The sequence below is a fragment of the Leucoraja erinacea genome, chromosome 39 (assembly GCF_028641065.1).
Source record: "Leucoraja erinacea ecotype New England chromosome 39, Leri_hhj_1, whole genome shotgun sequence".
Lineage (NCBI taxonomy): Eukaryota > Metazoa > Chordata > Chondrichthyes > Rajiformes > Rajidae > Leucoraja > Leucoraja erinaceus.
The window spans coordinates 4,855,259-4,875,419 of record NC_073415.1 but is presented as its reverse complement, the minus strand read 5'-3'; the positions used below and the strand labels follow the sequence as shown (position 1 = coordinate 4,875,419).

Below are 20,161 nucleotides of genomic sequence, written 5' to 3'. Positions count from 1 at the left end.
CCCTTATTCTTAAACTGTGGCCCCCTGGTTCTGGACTCCCCCCCAACATCGGGAACATGTTTCCTACCTCTAGCGTGTCCAAACCCTTAACAATCTTATATGATTCAATAAGATTCCCTCTCATCCTTCTAAACTCCAGAGTGTACAAGCCCAGCCGCTCCATTCTCTCAGCATATGACAGTCCGGCCATCCCGGGAATTAACCTTGTAAACCTACGCTGCACTCCCTCAATAGCAAGAATGTCCTTCCTCAAATTAGGGGACCAAAACTGCACACAATACTGCAGGTGTGGTCTCACTAGGGCTCTGTACAACTGCAGAAGGACCTCTTTGCTCCTATACTTGATTCCTCTTGTTATAAAGGCCAGCATATTTAGGCATCTGCAGTTCCTTGTTGTTCCTGATTAGATATGGATTGGCTTTATAACTAATATCCTTTGATTAGGCAAATAAGTTCAAAGTATGCCATAACCAATTTGACTAACTAATGAATATTCAAAGATTGCATAAAACCGGTGCGACTACTTTAAAGTGAGTTGCAAACAAGAACATTTTTATTTGTGGAGGAAGGAGGATGCCACTGACTTGTCAACCATCCATTGGTCTTTGCTGCTGGGCTCTGATCCAAGTGATCCTCTCCATGAGTATAGAAGCTGGGATGTAATGTTAAAATTGTACAAGGCATTGGTGAGACCAAATCTGGAGTATGGTGTACAATTTTGGTCGCCCAATTATAGGAAGGATGTCAACAAAATAGAGAGAGTACAGAGGAGATTTACTAGAATGTTGCCTGTGTTTCAACAACTAAGTTACAGAGATAGGTTGAATAAGTTAGGTCTTTATTCTCTGGAGCGCAGAAGGTTAAGGGGGGACCTGATAGAGGTCTTTAAAATGATGAGAGGGATAGACAGAGTTGATGTGGACAAGCTTTTCCCTTTGAGAATAGGGAAGATTAAACAAGAGGACATGACTTCAGAATTAAGGGACAGAAGTTTAGGGGTAATATGAGGGGGAACTTCTTTACGCAGAGAGTGGTGGCGGTGTGGAATGAGCTCCCAGTGGAAGTGGTGGAGGCAGGTTCATTAGTATCATTTAAAAATAAATTGGATAGGCATATGGATGAGAAGGGAATGGAGGGTTATGGTACGAGTGCAGGCAGGTGGGACTAAGGGGAAAAAAATTTTGTTCGGCACGGACTTGTAGGGCCGAGATGGCCTGTTTCCGTGCTGTAATTGTTATATGGTTATATAGCCGTTCTGTCAAGGCCCCTGCACATCTTAAAGGGCCTGTCCCACTGTACGAGGTCATTCAATGGTCGGCATGGACTCGGTGGGCTGAAGGGCCAGTTTCTATGCTGTATCTCTGAAGTAAACTAAACTAAACTTGGAGCTCACATGTTCTCAGAGCAGAATGAGGCCATTCGGCCCATCAAGTCTGCTCTACCATTCAATCATGGCTGATCTATCTCTCCCTCTCAACCCCATTCTCCCCATAACCCCTGACACCCGCACTAATCAAGAATCTGTCAATCTCCGCCTTAAAAATATCCATTGACTTGGCCTCCACAGCCGTCTGTGGCGATGAATTCCACAGATTCACCACCCTCCGACTAAAGAAATACATCCTCATCTTTCTAAAGGTACGTGCTTTTATTCTGAGGTTTGTGCCTCGGCTCCTGGACTCTCCCACTAAAGTTTACAGTTTGGTCTACTTGTGGAAACATCCTCTCCACATCCACTCTAACCAGGCCTTTCATTATTTGGTACGTGGGACTTTGTGAACGCGAACCTTCTAAAGAAGGGACCTGGACCCAACCATGTTTCTCTTCCCACGGTTGTTGCCTGACCTCCTGAATGTTCCAGCCTTTGCGTTTGTGTTTCAGATTTGCAGCATCCACAGGTTTTTGGTGGCTGCCACACCTCAGGGTGTTGGATGCATGCTCCTGATGGGTTGGGCAAACCTACACATGAATCAGTAGAAGATCAAAACCTCTCCAAGGGTTTGGCAATTCATTGCATTAGCCTCGAGGGCAGTCCACATCCTCAGGAAGATTTGCCTTTCTAGCTGATTTTTGCCTGTTCGTTGTTTTAGCTGTGTAGGAAGGAACTGCAGATGCTGGTTTAAACCAACAATAGACACAAAATGCTGGAGTAACTCAGCGGGACAGGCAATATCTCTGGAGAGAAGGAATGGGTGATGTTTCGGGTCGAGACCCTTCTTCAGACTGGTCCGGGGAAAGGGAAACGAGAGATATAGTCAGTGACGTGGAGTGATATAGACAAATTAATGAAATGTATTCCCCTAATGCAGATCTCCAATGAAGTAGATGGGAGATCAGTACGCACTCCAGCTGATGAGAGAGGATGGTTCAATTGGCCGATGACGGCTGTGAAGAAAATCCTTGAATCTGGAGGTGTGCATCTTCAAATTTCTGTACCTCTTGTCTGAAGGGAGAAGACAGAGTGATTATAGACAATAGACAATAGACAATAGGTGCAGGAGTAGGCCATTCGGCCATTCGAGCCAGCACCGCCATTCAATGTGATCATGGCTGATCATCCCCTATCAGTACCCCGTTCCTGCCTTCTCCCCTGACTCCACTATCTTTAAGAGCCCTATCTAGCTCTCTCTTGAAAACATCCAAGAGAACCTGCCTCCACCGCCCTCTGAGGCAGAGAATTCCCGCAGACTCACAACTCTCTGTGAGGAAAAGTGCTTCCTCGTCCCCATTCTAAATGGCTTACCCCTTGTTCTTAAACTGTGGCCCCTGGTTCTGGGCTCCCCCAACATGTTTCCTGCCTCTAGCGTGTCCAAGCCTTTAACAATCTTAAGATTATGCTGGCAACTTGTCTATGCTGACCAAGATGTCTGTCTAAATTAATTCCATTGCTTTGTGTTTGGGCCAAATCCCTTGTGTACCTATCCAAATGACCTGTGATGTTGTAACTCTGTCAGTCTCTAGCATAGAAGAAGGGTCTCGACCTGAAGCTTCACCCATTCCTTCTCTCCAGAGATGCTGCCTGTCCCGCTGAGTTACTCCAGCATTTTGTGTCTGTTCTCTGACAGCTTATTCCATAAACCCACCACCTTCTATGTTCTCAGGTTCTCTTGAAATCTTTCTCCTCTCACCTTAAACCCATGCTTAGAGTCTACCGGGGCTGCACAGTGGTGCAGCGGGTAGAGCTGCTGCCTCAAAGCGCCAGAGTGCTGTCAGGGAGCAGTTTGTAAGTTCTCCCTGTGACCACGTGGGTTTTCTCCGGGTGCTCCGGTTTCCTCCCACACTCCAAAGACGTACAGATTTGTAGGTTAATTGGCTTGGTTTAACTAAATTATTCCTAGTGTGTGTAGGATAGTGTTGATATGTAGGGATCACTGGTCGGCATGGACTCGGTGGGCCGAAGGGCCTGTTTCCGCGCTATATCTCCAAAGTAAAGCAAACTGAACTAAACCAGGGGCCACAGTCTTAGAATAAAGTGGAGGTCATTTAAGACTGAGGTGAGAAAAAACTTTTTCACACAGAGAGTTGCGAATTTGTGGAATTCCCTGCCGCAGAGGGCAGTGGAGGCCAAGTCACTGGATGGACTTAAGAGAGAGTTAGATAGAACTCTAGGGGCTAGTGGAATCAAGGGATATGGGGAGAAGGCAGGCACGGGTTATTGATAGGGGACGATCAGCCATGATCACAATCAGTTTAAAAAAGATGTGCAGAAACACTTGTTTAAAAGGATATTGGGATGAGGATAGGTGATTGTGAATGGGATATTTGTTATACTGATTGTATTGGGAAGGGAGTTTATAGAGTGATGGGTTGTATATATGACTAAGATACTGTATAGTAGGTCAGAGTCTTTTCTTTTCTTTTTCTTTTTTTCTTTTTTGTATGGTTTAGTAAATATTTGATTAGTGTTTAAATGTAATAATTTGGTGTACATATGGCTGCTGGTGTACGTATGGTGTACATATATCTGCTGGTGTACATATGGTGTACATATATCTGCTGGTGTACATATGGTGTACATATATCTGCTGGTGTACATATGGTGTACATATATCTGCTGGTGTACATATGGTGTACATATATCTGCTGGTGTACATATGGTGTACATATATCTGCTGGTGTACATATGGTGTACATATGGTTGCTAAATTTGTATAAGATAATTACAAGCAGTTGAATAAGGGGTGGGAATTAATAAGCTTTGGCTTCTTCCAGCTCATTTTTGGACACATACGATTTCATTTATTTATAGATATTGTTTATGACACTTTATAAATATTCTTCTTGTGTTGTTTGTATGCTGTTTCACACTTGCTTTTTATTCTGTTCGAAATAAAGAATTAAGTACCTGTACATTTAAATGGTTCGAAAGGCCGAATGGCCTCCTCCTGCACCTATTTCCTATGTTTCTATGCTGTTTGTAAGTTGTGAATTACCCTTAGTATGTAGGGAGTGGGTGCAAAATTATGCTGTTGCAGTGTCTTCAAACTATTTGAACCTGCTTTGATGTTTAACCTCGGACCATGAAACAGTTTCCAACACTGTGATTAAACTCTGCTGTGACTCATTCCAACAGAATCAGCGTGGGGCTGGGCAACAATTACCACCGCCAGCGAGACCCAGACATTGTCCAATCTGCTGAACTCAGGCATTTCCAGGCAACCCCCTCTGGCAAGCTAAAGAAGACATCGCTGGGACACTGGCTTGATGCTGCAGTAACTCAGCGGGACAGGCAGCATCTCTGGAGAGAAGGAATGGGTCGAGACACTTGTGGATTCATATCTAAGGGTCGACACCCTCCTTCACCCTACAGACATGTTGCCTGACTGGCTGAGTTACCCAGCCTGGCATTGGTTTGGACTGGCAGGTAAAGTTATGGTTCAAGAGAGCCAGCAGATTAAGGCGCGCACTCAATGTTGTTGTGGGTTCCATTCACAGCTGTGCTCGGTTTGATCATCCTCTGCATGGTGAGAGGCTGGGCGCATTCCCCATCCATTTCAGCCGGGGAGTTCACCGACACGCCCGACACTTAATCCACATCCCTCACCACAGGCTTAAGAAAAAGGTGCAGGCCATTTAGGACTGAGATCATGTGATCATATCTCTCTCCCTCAGTAGTAACAGTTTCCCACTCCCTCACCACAGACAGTGTCACAACTGCTCACTACTAAGTGTCACACTGTGTGCTGCTTCTATTTTTTTACACACTAACATCCACCTCTGTACTGTCATCGCTCCCTAATTTCTGACAGTTTCTCTCCCTCAGTAGTGACAGTGTCTCACTACTGAACACGTGCTCACTACGGACAGTCACACTTCCCCAGAACTCACTCTGTGCACTGCCTCACAATTAACACCTTCCCCTCTGATATCTTTATCTGAACTGACATCTCTCCCTCAGTAGTGACAATGTCACACTCCCTCAGTAGTGACAGTGTTTCACTCCCTCAGTAGTGGCAATGTTTCACTCGCTCAGTAGTGAGAGTACCTCACTATTGAAGAAACACACATGCTCACTACTGATAGTATCACACTCCCTCACTACTGATAGTATCACACTCGCTCACTACAGACAGTGTCACATCTGCTCACTACTAAGTGTCACACTGTGCTCTGCCTCTATTTTAACACCTTACACACTAACATCCTTCTCTGTACTGTCATCGCTCCCTAATTTCTGACAGTTTCTCTCCCTCAGTAGTGACAGTGTCTCACTACTGAACACATGCTCACTACGGACAGTCACACTTCCCCAGAACTCACCCTGTGCACTGCCTCACAATTAACACCTTCCCCTCTGATATCTTTATCTGAACTGACATCTCTCCCTCAGTAGTGACAGTGTCACACTCCCTCAGTAGTGACAGTGTTTCACTCCCTCAGTAGTGACAATGTCATACTCCCTCAGTAGTGGCAGTGTTTCACTCACTCAGTAGTGAGAGTACCTCACTATTGAAGAAACACACATGCTCACTACTGATAGTATCACACTCCCTCACTACTGATAGTATCACACTCGCTCACTACAGACAGTGTCACATCTGCTCACTACTAAGTGTCACACTGTGCTCTGCCTCTATTTTAACACCTTACACACTAACATCCTTCTCTGTACAGTCATCTCCTTAATTTCTGACAGTTTCTCTCCCTCAGTAGTGACAGTGTCTGCACCCCTCTCTCTCGTGACGGTTTCTCACTACTGACAGAGTAACACATGCTCACGATATCACACGACCTCACTACTGCTAGTATCACGTTCCCTCACTACGGATAGTGTCAGTGAAACACTGTGCGCTGCCTCCTAATTAACACCTTCCCCTCTGACACATCTCTCTGCACTATCATCTCTCCCTCAGTAGTGACAGTGTCACACTCCCTCAGTAGTGACAGTGTCACACTCCCTCAGTAGTGGCAGTGTTTCACTCACTCAGTAGTGAGAGTACCTCACTATTGAAGAAACACACATGCTCACTACTGATAGTATCACACTCCCTCACTACTGATAGTATCACACTCGCTCACTACAGACAGTGTCACATCTGCTCACTACTAAGTGTCACACTGTGCGCTGCCTCTATTTTAACACCTTACACACTAACATCCTTCTCTGTACTGTCATCGCTCCCTAATTTCTGACAGTTTCTCTCCCTCAGTAGTGACAGTGTCTCACTACTGAACACGTGCTCACTACAGACAATGTCACACTTCCCCAGAACTCACCCTGTGCACTGCCTCACAATTAACACCTTCCCCTCTGATATCTTTATCTGAACTGACATCTCTCCCTCAGTAGTGACAGTGTCACACTCCCTCAGTAGTGACAGTGTTTCACTCCCTCAGTAGTGACAGTGTCACACTCCCTCAGTAGTGGCAGTGTTTCACTCACTCAGTAGTGAGAGTACCTCACTATTGAAGAAACACACATGCTCACTACTGATAGTATCACACTCCCTCACTACTGATAGTATCACACTCGCTCACTACAGACAGTGTCACATCTGCTCACTACTAAGTATCACACTGTGTGCTGCCTCTATTTTAACACCTTACACACTAACATCCTTCTCTGTACTGTCATCTCTCCCTAATTTCTGACAGTTTCTCTCCCTCAGTAGTGACAGTGTCTGCACCCCTCTCTCTCGTGACGGTTTCTCACTACTGACAGAGTAACACATGCTCACGATATCATACGACCTCACTACTGTTAGTATCACGTTCCCTCACTACGGATAGTGTCAGTGAAACACTGTGCGCTGCCTCCTAATTAACACCTACCCCTCTGACACATCTCTCTGCACTATCATCTCTCCCTCAGTAGTGACAGTGTCACACTCCCTCAGTAGTGACAGTGTCACACTCCCTCAGTAGTGGCAGTGTTTCACTCACTCAGTAGTGAGAGTACCTCACTATTGAAGAAACACACATGCTCACTACTGATAGTATCACACTCCCTCACCACTGATAGTATTACACTTGCTCACTACAGACAGTGTCCCATCTGCTCACTACTAAGTGTCACACTGTGTGCTGCCTCTATTTTAACACCTTACACACTAACATCCTTCTCTGTACAGTCATCTCTCCTTAATTTCTGACAGTTTCTCTCCCTCAGTAGTGACAGTGTCACACTCCCTCAGTAGTGACAGTGACAAACTCCCTCAGTAGTGACAGTGTCTGCACCCCTCTCACTAGTGACAGTGTCTCACTACTGAACACGTGCTCACTACAGACAATGTCACACTTCCCCAGAACTCACCCTGTGCACTGCCTCACAATTAACACCTTCCCCTCTGATATCTTTATCTGAACTGACATCTCTCCCTCAGTAGTGACAGTGTCACACTCCCTCAGTAGTGACAGTGTTTCACTCCCTCAGTAGTGACAATGTCATACTCCCTCAGTAGTGACAGTGTTTCACTCACTCAGTAGTGAGAGTACCTCACTATTGAAGAAACACACATGCTCACTACTGATAGTATCACACTCCCTCACCACTGATAGTATTACACTCGCTCACTACAGACAGTGTCACATCTGCTCACTACTAAGTGTCACACTGTGCTCTGCCTCTATTTTAACACCTTACACACTAACATCCTTCTCTGTACAGTCATCTCCTTAATTTCTGACAGTTTCTCTCCCTCAGTAGTGACAGTGTCTGCACCCCTCTCTCTCGTGACGGTTTCTCACTACTGACAGAGTAACACATGCTCACGATATCACACGACCTCACTACTGCTAGTATCACATTCCCTCACTACGGATAGTGTCAGTGAAACACTGTGCGCTGCCTCCTAATTAACACCTTCCCCTCTGACACATCTCTCTGCACTATCATCTCTCCCTCAGTAGTGACAGTGTCACACTCCCTCAGTAGTGACAGTGTCACACTCCCTCAGTAGTGACAGTGTCACACTCCCTCAGTAGTGACAGTGTTTCACTCACTCAGTAGTGAGAGTACCTCACTATTGAAGAAACACACATGCTCACTACTGATAGTATCACACTCCCTCACTACTGATAGTATCACACTCGCTCACTACAGACAGTGTCACATCTGCTCACTACTAAGTGTCACACTGTGCGCTGCCTCTATTTTAACACCTTACACACTAACATCCTTCTCTGTACTGTCATCTCTCCCTAATTTCTGACAGTTTCTCTCCCTCAGTAGTGACAGTGTCTGCACCCCTCTCACTAGTGACAGTGTCTCACTACTGAACACGTGCTCACTACAGACAATGTCACACTTCCCCAGAACTCACCCTGTGCACTGCCTCACAATTAACACCTTCCCCTCTGATATCTTTATCTGAACTGACATCTCTCTCAGTAGTGACTCAGTAGTGACAGTGTCACACTCCCTCAGTAGTGACAGTGTTTCACTCACTCAGTAGTCAGATTACCTCACTATTGAAGAAACACACATGCTCACTACTGATAGTATCACACTCCCTCACCACTGATAGTATTACACTCGCTCACTACAGACAGTGTCACATCTGCTCACTACTAAGTGTCACACTGTGCGCTGCCTCTATTTTAACACCTTACACACTAACATCCTTCTCTGTACAGTCATCTCCTTAATTTCTGACAGTTTCTCTCTCCTCAGTAGTGACACAGTGTCTGCACCCCCTCTCTCTCAGTGACAGTGTTTCTCACTACTGACAGAGTAACACATGCTCACGATATAACACGACTCACTTACGGTAGTTACCCACTTCCCCCATTATGATAAGATCCAACTAGCCCACTGTGCGCTGCCTCCTAATTAACACCTTCCCCTCTGACACCTCTCTCTGCACTATCATCTCTCCTTCAGTAGTGACAGTGTCACATTCCATCAGTAGTGACAGTGTTTCACTCCCTCAGTAGTGACAGTGTTTCACTCCCTCAGTAGTCAGATTACACTCACTCAGTAGTGAGAGTACCTCACTATTGAAGAAACACACATGCTCACTACTGATAGTATCACACTCCCTCACTACTGATAGTATCACACTCGCTCACTACAGACAGTGTCACATCTGCTCACTACTAAGTGTCACACTGTGCGCTGCCTCTATTTTAACACCTTACACACTAACATCCTTCTCTGTACTGTCTGACAGTTTCTCTCCCTCTAAGTAGTGACAGTTTCTCACCCTCTCTAGTGACAGTGTCTCACTACTGAACACATGCTCACTACGGACAGTCACACTTCCCCAGAACTCACCCTGTGCACTGCCTCACAATTAACACCTTCCCCTCTGATATCTTTATCTGAACTGACATCTCTCCCTCAGTAGTGACAATGTCACACTCCCTCAGTAGTGACAGTGTTTCACTCCCTCAGTAGTGACAATGTCATACTCCCTCAGTAGTGGCAGTGTTTCACTCACTCAGTAGTGAGAGTACCTCACTATTGAAGAAACACACATGCTCACTACACAATGTCACACTTCCCCAGAACTACTGATTCAGATATTTATCACACTCCTCTCTCAGTACTGATAGTATCACACTCGCTCACTACAGACAGTGTCACATCTGCTCACTACTAAGTGTCACACTGTGCTCTGCCTCTATTTTAACACCTTACACACTAACATCCTTCTCTGTACAGTCATCTCCTTAATTTCTGACAGTTTCTCTCCCTCAGTAGTGACAGTGTCTGCACCCCTCTCTCTCGCGACGGTTTCTCACTACTGACAGAGTAACACATGCTCACGATATCACACAACCTCACTACTGCTAGTATCACGTTCCCTCACTACGGATAGTGTCAGTGAAACACTGTGCGCTGCCTCCTAATTAACACCTTCCCCTCTGACACATCTCTCTGCACTATCATCTCTCCCTCAGTAGTGACAGTGTCACACTCCCTCAGTAGTGACAGTGTCACACTCCCTCAGTAGTGACAGTGTCATACCTCAGTAGTGGCAGTGTTTCACTCCCTCAGTAGTGAGAGTACCTCACTATTGAAGAAACACACATGCTCACTACTGATAGTATCACACTCCCTCACTACTGATAGTATCACACTCGCTCACTACAGACAGTGCCACATCTGCTCACTACTAAGTGTCACACTGTGCGCTGCCTCTATTTTAACACCTTACACACTAACATCCTTCTCTGTACTGTCATCTCTCCCTAATTTCTGACAGTTTCTCTCCCTCAGTAGTGACAGTGTCTGCACCCCTCTCACTAGTGACAGTGTCTCACTACTGAACACGTGCTCACTACAGACAATGTCACACTTCCCCAGAACTCACCCTGTGCACTGCCTCACAATTAACACCTTCCCCTCTGATATCTTTATCTGAACTGACATCTCTCTCTCAGTAGTGACAGTAGTCACACTCCCTCAGTAGTGACAGTGTCACACTCCCTCAGTAGTGACAGTGTTTCACTCACTCAGTAGTGAGAGTACCTCACTATTGAAGAAACACACATGCTCACTACTGATAGTATTGCCATCTCTCTCTCAGTAGTGACAGTGTCTGCACCCCTCTCACTAGTGACAGTGTCACTACTGACAGAGTAACACATGCTCACTACGGACAATGTTACACTTCCCCAGAACTCACCCTGTGCACTGCCTCACAATTAACACCTTCCCCTCTGATATCTTTCTCTGAACTGACATCTCTCCCCCAGTAGTGACAATGTCACACTCCCTCAGTAGTGACAGTACCTCACTACTGATGAAACACACATGTGGAAGTGTCGGAGCTGCAATGTAGCTGCGGCTCGTCTGCAGTCCGTCTGTCTGTTCCTTGTTTTGTTTTCTTTTGTCTTGTTAGATGTATGTTTTAGTTTATTTTTCATTGTGTATGTGTGTGTGGGGGGGCAGGGGAGACGTGTTTTAACCTCTTCCTTCAAGGGAATGTGACCTTTTCTTTGTCGTATCTCCATCTCTATCGCCGCCTGCGTTGAGGCCTAATCGTGGAGCTGGCCGCCTCCAACTGGGACCGACCTCGAGGCTCGGGAGGCAGAGCCAGGACTGACCATCGTGAAGCTGGCCGACTTCGGGGCTGCGGTGGCGTTGTGGCAGCGGCGGCGGCCCGACTTCGGAGCCTCGGAGGCTTCGGCCGCGGGCCCAGTGGACGGCAACATCGGGAGCTCGCAGGCCCCAGGTTGGTGACCGAATCTCCGGAGCTCCCGCAACAACAGCTCCGTCCGCTGGACTGGAGGGTGACAGCTTCTTCCGCCCCGGGCCACGGAGTTTGAACCGGTCCGTTTGCGGAGCTCGGATTCGGCCGCGGGGCTTACCATCGTCCGGCGGGGGGGGCCAACATCGAAAGCCTGGATCGCCTCAACGCAGAGGGAGAACATAGAAGGAAGAGACAAGGACATTGAGACATTTGCCTTCCATCATAGTGAGGAGGTGCCTGGAGTCACTGTGGTGGATGTTAAACTGTGTTCATTGTGTGTTATGTTACATTATTTTCTGTCATGGCTGCAAGGTACGCAATTTCGTTCAAACTAATACATTTGAATGACACTAAAGGTGTCTAATCTAATCTAATGCTCACCACTGATAGTATCACACTAGCTCACTACAGACAGTGTCACATCCTATCACTACTAAGTGTCACACTGTGTGCTGCCTCTATTTTAACACTTACACACTAACATCCTTCTCTGTACTGTCATCTCTCCCCAGTAGTGACAGTGTCTCACTACTGACAGTGTCACACATGCTCACTACTAATAACATCACACTCACTCACTACAGATAGTGTCAGTGAAACACTGCGCGCTGCCTCCTAATTAACACCTTCCCCTCTAACACATCTCTCTGCACTATCATCTCTCACTCAGTAGTGACAGTGTCACACTCTGTAAGCAGTGGCTGTCCCTCACTATTGAAGAAACACACATGCTCACTACTGATAGTATCAAACTCCCTCACTACTGACAGTGTCACACATCACTATTGAGTGTCACACTTTGCACTGCTTCTATTTTAACTCCTTACACACTAACATAATTCTCTGTACTGACATCTGTCCCTCAGTAGCGACAGTGTCACACTTCCTCACTAGTGACAGTCACACTTGCTCACTACTGATAGTATCACACTCACTACTGACAGTATCACACTCACTACTGACAGTAACACACTCACTACTGACAGTGTCACACTCACTACTGACAGTAACACACTCACTACTGACAATATCACTCACTACTGACAGTAACACACTCACTACTGACAGTAACACACTCACTACTGACAGTATCACACTCACTACTGACAATATCACACTCACTACTGACAGTATCACACTCACTACTGACAGTAACACACTCACTACTGACAGTATCACACTCACTACTGACAGTATCACACTCACTACTGACAGTAACACACTCACTACTGACAGTAACACACTCACTACTGACAGTACCACACTCACTCCTGACAGTATCACACTCACTACTGACAATATCACACTCACTACGGACAGTATCACACTCACTACTGACAGTAACACACTCACTACTGACAGTAACACACTCACTACTGACAGTATCACACTCACTACTGACAATATCACACTCACTACGGACAGTATCACACTCACTACTGACAGTATCACACTCACTACTGACAGTAACACACTCACTACTGACAGTAACACACTCACTACTGACAGTATCACACTCACTACTGACAATATCACACTCACTACGGACAGTAACACACTCACTACTGACAGTAACACACTCACTACTGACAGTAACACACTCACTACTGACAGTAACACACTCACTACTGACAGTAACACACTCACTAATGACAGTATCACACTCACTACTGACAATATCACACTCACTACGGACAGTAACACACTCACTACTGACAGTAACACACTCACTACTGACAGTAACACACTCACTACAGACAGTATCACACTCACTACTGACAGTATCACACACACTACTGACAATATCACACTCACTACAGACAGTATCACACTCACTACTGACAATATCACACTCACTACAGACAGTATCACACTCACTACTGACAGTAACACACTCACTACTGACAGTATCACACTCACTACTGACAGTAACACACTCACTACTGACAGTAACACACTCACTACTGACAGTAACACACTCACTACTGACAGTAACACACTCACTAATGACAGTATCACACTCACTACTGACAATATCACACTCACTACGGACAGTATCACACTCACTACTGACAATATCACACTCACTACAGACAGTATCACACTCACTACAGACAGTATCACACTCACTACTGACAGTAACACACTCACTACTGACAATATCACACTCACTACTGACAGTATCACACTCACTCACTACTGACAGTATCACACTCACTACTGACAGTAACACACTCACTACTGACAGTATCACACTCACTACTGACAGTATCACACACTCACTACTGACAGTATCACACTCACTACTGACAGTATCACACTCACTACTGACAGTATCACACTCACTACTGACAGTAACACACTCACTACTGACAGTATCACACTCACTACTGACAGTAACACACTCACTCACTACTGACAGTAACACACTCACTACTGACAGTAACACACTCACTCACTACTGACAGCATCACACTCACTACTGACAGTATCACACTCACTACTGACAGTAACACACTCACTACTGACAGTATCACACTCACTCACTACTGACAGTAACACACTCACTCACTACTGACAGCATCACACTCACTACTGACAGTATCACACTCACTACTGACAGTAACACACTCACTACTGACAGTATCACACTCACTCACTACTGACAGTATCACACTCACTACTGACAGTATCACACTCACTACTGACAGTATCACACTCACTACTGACAGTAACACACTCACTACTGACAGTATCACACTCACTCACTACTGACAGTAACACACTCACTACTGACAGTAACACACTCACTACTGACAGTATCACACTCACTACTGACAGTATCACACTCACTACTGACAGTAACACACTCACTCACTACTGACAGTAACACACTCACTCACTACTGACAGTATCACACTCACTACTGACAGTATCACACTCACTACTGACAGTAACACACTCACTACTGACAGTATCACACTCACTATTGACAGTAACACACTCACTACTGACAGTATCACACTCATTCACTACTGACAGTAACACACTCACTACTGACAGTAACACACTCACTACTGACAGTAACACACTCACTACTGACAGTAACACACTCACTACTGACAGTAACACACTCACTACTGACAGTATCACACTCACTCACCACTGATAGTGTCACATCTCCATCACTACCACACTCCCTCAGTACTATCAGTGACCCCTGACTGAAGGCTGTGATTCTGTGACCTGGGTTTGCCCTCTGAACCCTGGGCGTTCCAACCCCTCCCTGCCCGCACCAGGTGATCTGTCCATTCACTCTGCAACTGTTGTGCAGTTGTACTGTCGACAGCCTTGACTTCTGAATGACTCCATCAGGTAAGGAACAGACTTGTCCGGAGGATATGAGTAACCGCCTAAACTCTCTCACACTGGAAACTGGAAACGGCCACATAAAAGAAAATATTGTTGTCTCAGTGTTTGAAGTCAGCACTGATCTCATCTTGTCCGAGCGGGATGACATCGTTTCTCAGTCACACCCACCCTATAAGCTGCATTGACAGTTTACCTTCAAGGCCATGATACCTGTGCAGGTGCTTCACACGAGTATTACTGACAGGCGTCGACAGTGTCGAGAAGCTCCGCAAGTGGCGCAGCGGGTAGAGCTGCTGCCTCGGAGTGGCAGTAGTGTGACAACGCACACCTCCAGAGTCAGGGACAGGCGACTGCGGGTGCTCGGAAGGCCCCGACCACGGATGAACACGGAGGGGAGGCTGGCTGGACTATGGTGCCTTCCTCACCTGGGTGCCATTTATGTTATGTTGTGGACTTTATGTGTTTGTGCTTTTTTTTTTTAATTTTTAATTCAATTTCAATTTTATTTTTAATATGTTTTATTATTTATTTATTATTTATTTTTATTATTTTTATTGTGATTTGTTTTTAACGATACTGCCAGTAAGGGAAATTCATTTCGTTGTCTCAAATTGAGACAATGACAATAAATTTGAATACAATACAATACAATACAAAGTTTCTTCCCAGCTGTTATCAGGCCACTAAACCATCCTACCACAACCAGAGAGCTGTCCTTAGCTACTATGTACCGGCAGAGAAGGAATGGGTGACAATCCAGGTCGAGACCCTTCTTCAAAAGTCTGAGGAAGGCCCTTGACCCGAAATGTCGCCCCGTGACCTGCGTGGGTTTTCGCCGAGATCTTCGGTTTCCTCCCACACTCCAAGCACGTACAGGTTTGTAGGTTAATTGGCTGGGTCTAAATGTAAAAACTGTTCCTAGTGGGTGTAGGATGGGATCGCTGGTCGGCACGGACCTGATGGGCCGAAGGGCCTGTTTCCGCGCTGTATAACTAAATTAAACTAAACTATTGTAAATATGTAAACAAGGCTTTTCACTGTTTCTCGGTAGACTATACAATAATAAACCAATACCAATACAAAGATCAAACTGAATGATTAGAGTCCAAAGATCTATTACAAGAATCTAAGCAAACAGCTCATCAGCCAGACAGCAGTCCACAGTACGCATTCAATTTAGAACGAATGTGGCACGTTGGCACAGCGGGTGGAGCCACTACTTCACAGCGCCAGAGAGCCGGGTTCGATCCTGACTTCTGCCACTGTCTGTGTGGAGTTTGCATGTTCTCTCTGTGACCGCGTGGGTTGCCTCCGGGTGCTCGGGTTTCCTCCCACATCCCAAAGACGGGCGGGTCTGTGGGTTAAAAGGCCTCTGTAAATTGCCCCTAGTGTGTTGGCAGTGGAATAACTGTGAGTGGCTTGGATGTCATCATGTATGTTCTTCCTGCTGACTGGGTAGCATGGAATGAGAAAAGGTTTTCACTGTACCTCGGTTAGCGTGACAATAACTAAATAAACTAAACTAAAATAGTGTGAATGAGTGGTCGATGGTGGGCAGGTGCGGAAATCCCGGGGGGTACAGGTTGGACACACCCCCCACCCTGTTTTGGCAGGTGGTGGACGATTCCCCTCCCCCCCATCCCCCATTTTTTGTAATCCGAATTTTAAAACTCCTTGAAAAAAAAAGCTATCAAAAATCTCCACTTTCCGCGAGACAGTGGGGGTGGGACTGATGATTGAGGGCATCGATTGGACAAGAGGGACGTCAGTCAGCAGGCAATGAGGGGGGGAGGGGACGACTGGGGATAGAGTCATGATGATTGGAGGAGGAAGGTGTCAGTCAGAGGCGGAAGTAGGGGGTGGGACTGAGGATAGAGCGCCGTGATTGGAGGAGGGAGACGTCCTGGTGGAGCAAAGATCAGAGGGCGGAGCTTGAATCGGCCCGTTCGCGGGGCCTTTCATCGCCCGGCGCGGCTTAAAATTGACCTCGGGACCTTCCACCGCCCCTGCGTCGAGGTGATCGAGGCTCCCGATGTTGAAGCCCCCACGAACAGGCCGACTGACTCCCCACGATTCGGGGCGGACGAAGCTGCTGTCGCCAGAGTTCGGAGTCGGTCACCAACCAGATCAGCTCCCGATGTTACCGGCCATAGGGCCCATGGCCGAAACCTCGCCTGTGTGTGCCAAATTCAAGTGCAATTTTATGCCACTTCAAGCAGGGTGCAAGTCCACCAAACTCAAGTGCAGTTTCCTACCAGTTCAAGCAGGGTGCAAGGTCACAAAACTCAAGTGCAGTTCCACAGTGCGTGTGTGCAGCCACCAAGAAATTGTCCCCCCCCCCATGTTTTGACACCGATTTCCGTGCCTGGATGGGCCGAAGGGACTGTGTCCCTGCTGTCTCCCGAAACTAAACTGAAACAAAAGTTTCCTCCACATACACACAAGGAACAGTAGATGCTGGAATCACTCAATTCAGTGATACCTTAGTATCGCATGTTCCTATGTACAGTGAAATGCTTTGTTTGGCAGACAACTTGGTAAGATCATACAGCAGACCTCACCCAGGCACAACACAAGTGTCGCCATGTCTCCGGCACCAAGAATGTTTCCAAAGTTTACCAAACAGTCCAATCTTCCCTCCCTATCTCCTGCCTGTCGCTACAGGTAGAACCATTTGCATAGAAGTGTTGGAGTCATTCAGCTTCTGCAAGAGCTCCCTCTCCACTGGAATCCTTTCAGGCAGGTGTAATGCACCGACCAGCGATCCCCGCACACTAATACTATCTCCTTAGAAACTTACAAAATTCCTAAGGGGTTGGACAGGCTAGATGCAGGAAGATTGTTCCCGATGTTGGGGAAGTCCAGGACAAGGGGTCACAGCTTAAGGATAAGGGGGAAATCCTTTAAAACCGAGATGAGAAGAACTTTTTTCACACAGAGAGTGGTGAATCTCTGGAACTCTCTGCCACAGAGGGTAGTCGAGGCCACAGTTCATTGGCTATATTTAAGAGGGAGTTAGATGTGGCCCTTGTGGCTAAGGGGATCAGGGGGTATGGAGAGAAGGCAGGTACGGGATACTGAGTTGGATGATCAGCCATGATCATATTGAATGGCGGTGCAGGCTCGAAGGGCCGAATGGCCTACTCCTGCAACTAATTTCTATGTTTCTATGTTTCTCCTACCCACACACACTAGGGGACAAGTTACAATTTTACACTCATACCAACCTACAAACCTGTACATCTTTGGAGTGTGGGAGGAAACCAAAGATCTAGGAGAAAGTTCACACAGGTGATGGGGAGAACGTGCAAACTCCGTAAAGACAGCACCCGTAGTTGGGATCGAACCTGGATCTTGGACACTGCAAGGCAGCAAGTTCATCCCCGCTCCACTGAGCCGTCCACAAATGTATTGGATAAGGCAGTGTAAATGGCCTGTCCCACTTTCACGACTTAATTCATTCATCCCGACTATTTTTTTATTCGTGGACATTTTAAATCGGGCTGGAAAATACGTCCCGACTTAGCTGATGCCACGAGTACTTACGGCCGGTATAACGAGCCGCTACGATATATCTACGCACTCCCACGGACTTGCTACGAACATTCTGCGAGTTTGAATCAAGGGGAAATCTCGGGAGAATTCGTGAATTACCTCGTGAAAGTGGGACAGGCCCTTTAAGAAGTTGTTAATATATATATATATATATATATGTATAGCACATTTGCTATATTTATATAGTAAATTATAATATACATACACACATGACAAACATGTTTCACTGTACCTCGGTACACGTGACAATAAACTAAACTGATCTGTGTTGTATTTATGTGTGTCCCTGGTGTGTGTAGGATAGTGCTAGTATACGGGTTGATCGCTGGTCGGTGCGGACTCGATGGGCCGAAGGGCCTCTTCACGCGCTGTATCTCTAAGCTAAAACTGAAACTAACTTCGTAATGAGCACCAAGAGAGATTACACATGCAAGAGCAAAGAGCAAAGAGGTGCTGAGGGGTGAGAAGAGGAGGCAAACTGGCCCTGTCCCACTATCCCGAGTCCTCTGCCGAGTTGAAAGGACCTTTAAAAAAAAAAAATCAAGATTTTTGTGATCTACGAAAGTTGCAATTTTTCTCCTCCCGATTATCTTTTCACTCATGGGCTTTTTCGACCTGCTGGAAAAAACCGCCCCGACTTACCTGATGCCCCGAGTACCTACGGCTGGCATTACGAGCAGCTACGATATATCTACGACCTCCTACGGACTCGCTACGGGCATTCTGCGAGTTTGAATCAAGGGGGAATCTTGGGAGAATTCGGGAATAACTCGGGAAAGTGGGACAAGGGGCTCCAGGAAAAGCAGACAGGTAAGGAAGGGTGGAATGTAAGACAGAGAATGATGATTGAGAGATAATTGCAACATGAAGCAATGAGGGAAATTAAAAATTATAAAAACATTGACTGCTTGGAATAATGCACCTGTTGTTGCCAGGGCAACCGACTACCCAGACCACAGCCGTTTACTTTCCCACAACACAGGGAGTTTCCATTCCAGACTTGCTGGGTGGATGGGGCAATATCTACATGTCTCTGATCATCACTTAACCCTTTAGACACTGCCCTGGAGGACTTGAACACCGGGCTGTCCGTAGCAGCGACTACACTACGGAGGGTCAGGGTCCCGACCACGGGTGAACAAGACAGAAGGAGGACTCTGAACTGCACTGCCTATCGTGTTCTGTGCTCATTTTTACTCGCATGTCTGTAGGGTGACCACTAATCTCACTGTAGCAATTGGTACATATGACAATAAATTACTCTCTTGTCTTGTCTTGTCTTCCACCGCAGTGAAGAATGCTGTGGTGGATGTCTGTGTTGAAATATGTTGTGAATTATGTCCTTTTTTAATTGTAACACTGCACGGCAAATTCATTTCACTGCACCTTATGGTGCATGAGTATCCTGGACAAGGATTACTGACTTGGTAGGTAGACAAAAGTGCTGGAGAAACTCAGTGGGTGCAGCAGCATCTATGGAGCGAAGGAAATAGGCAACGTTTCGGGTCGAAACCCTTCTTCAGACTTTTACTTGGTATAGGGTGATTTCACCAAATGTCAAATGAGCGTAGATCCCCCCTCACGTGACCGAAAAT

General features: G+C 46.3%; 1 long non-coding RNA gene across 1 annotated transcript; it reads left to right on the top strand.

Moving 5' to 3' along the window:
- The first annotated feature begins 417 nt into the window (after window positions 1–417).
- LOC129714389 (uncharacterized) lies at window positions 418–8,831 on the top strand. The gene is made up of 3 exons (XR_008726347.1): window positions 418–1,638; window positions 2,310–2,412; window positions 4,574–8,831. It is a non-coding gene; the product is annotated as an uncharacterized LOC129714389 (long non-coding RNA).
- Window positions 8,832–20,161: the final 11,330 nt, after the last annotated feature.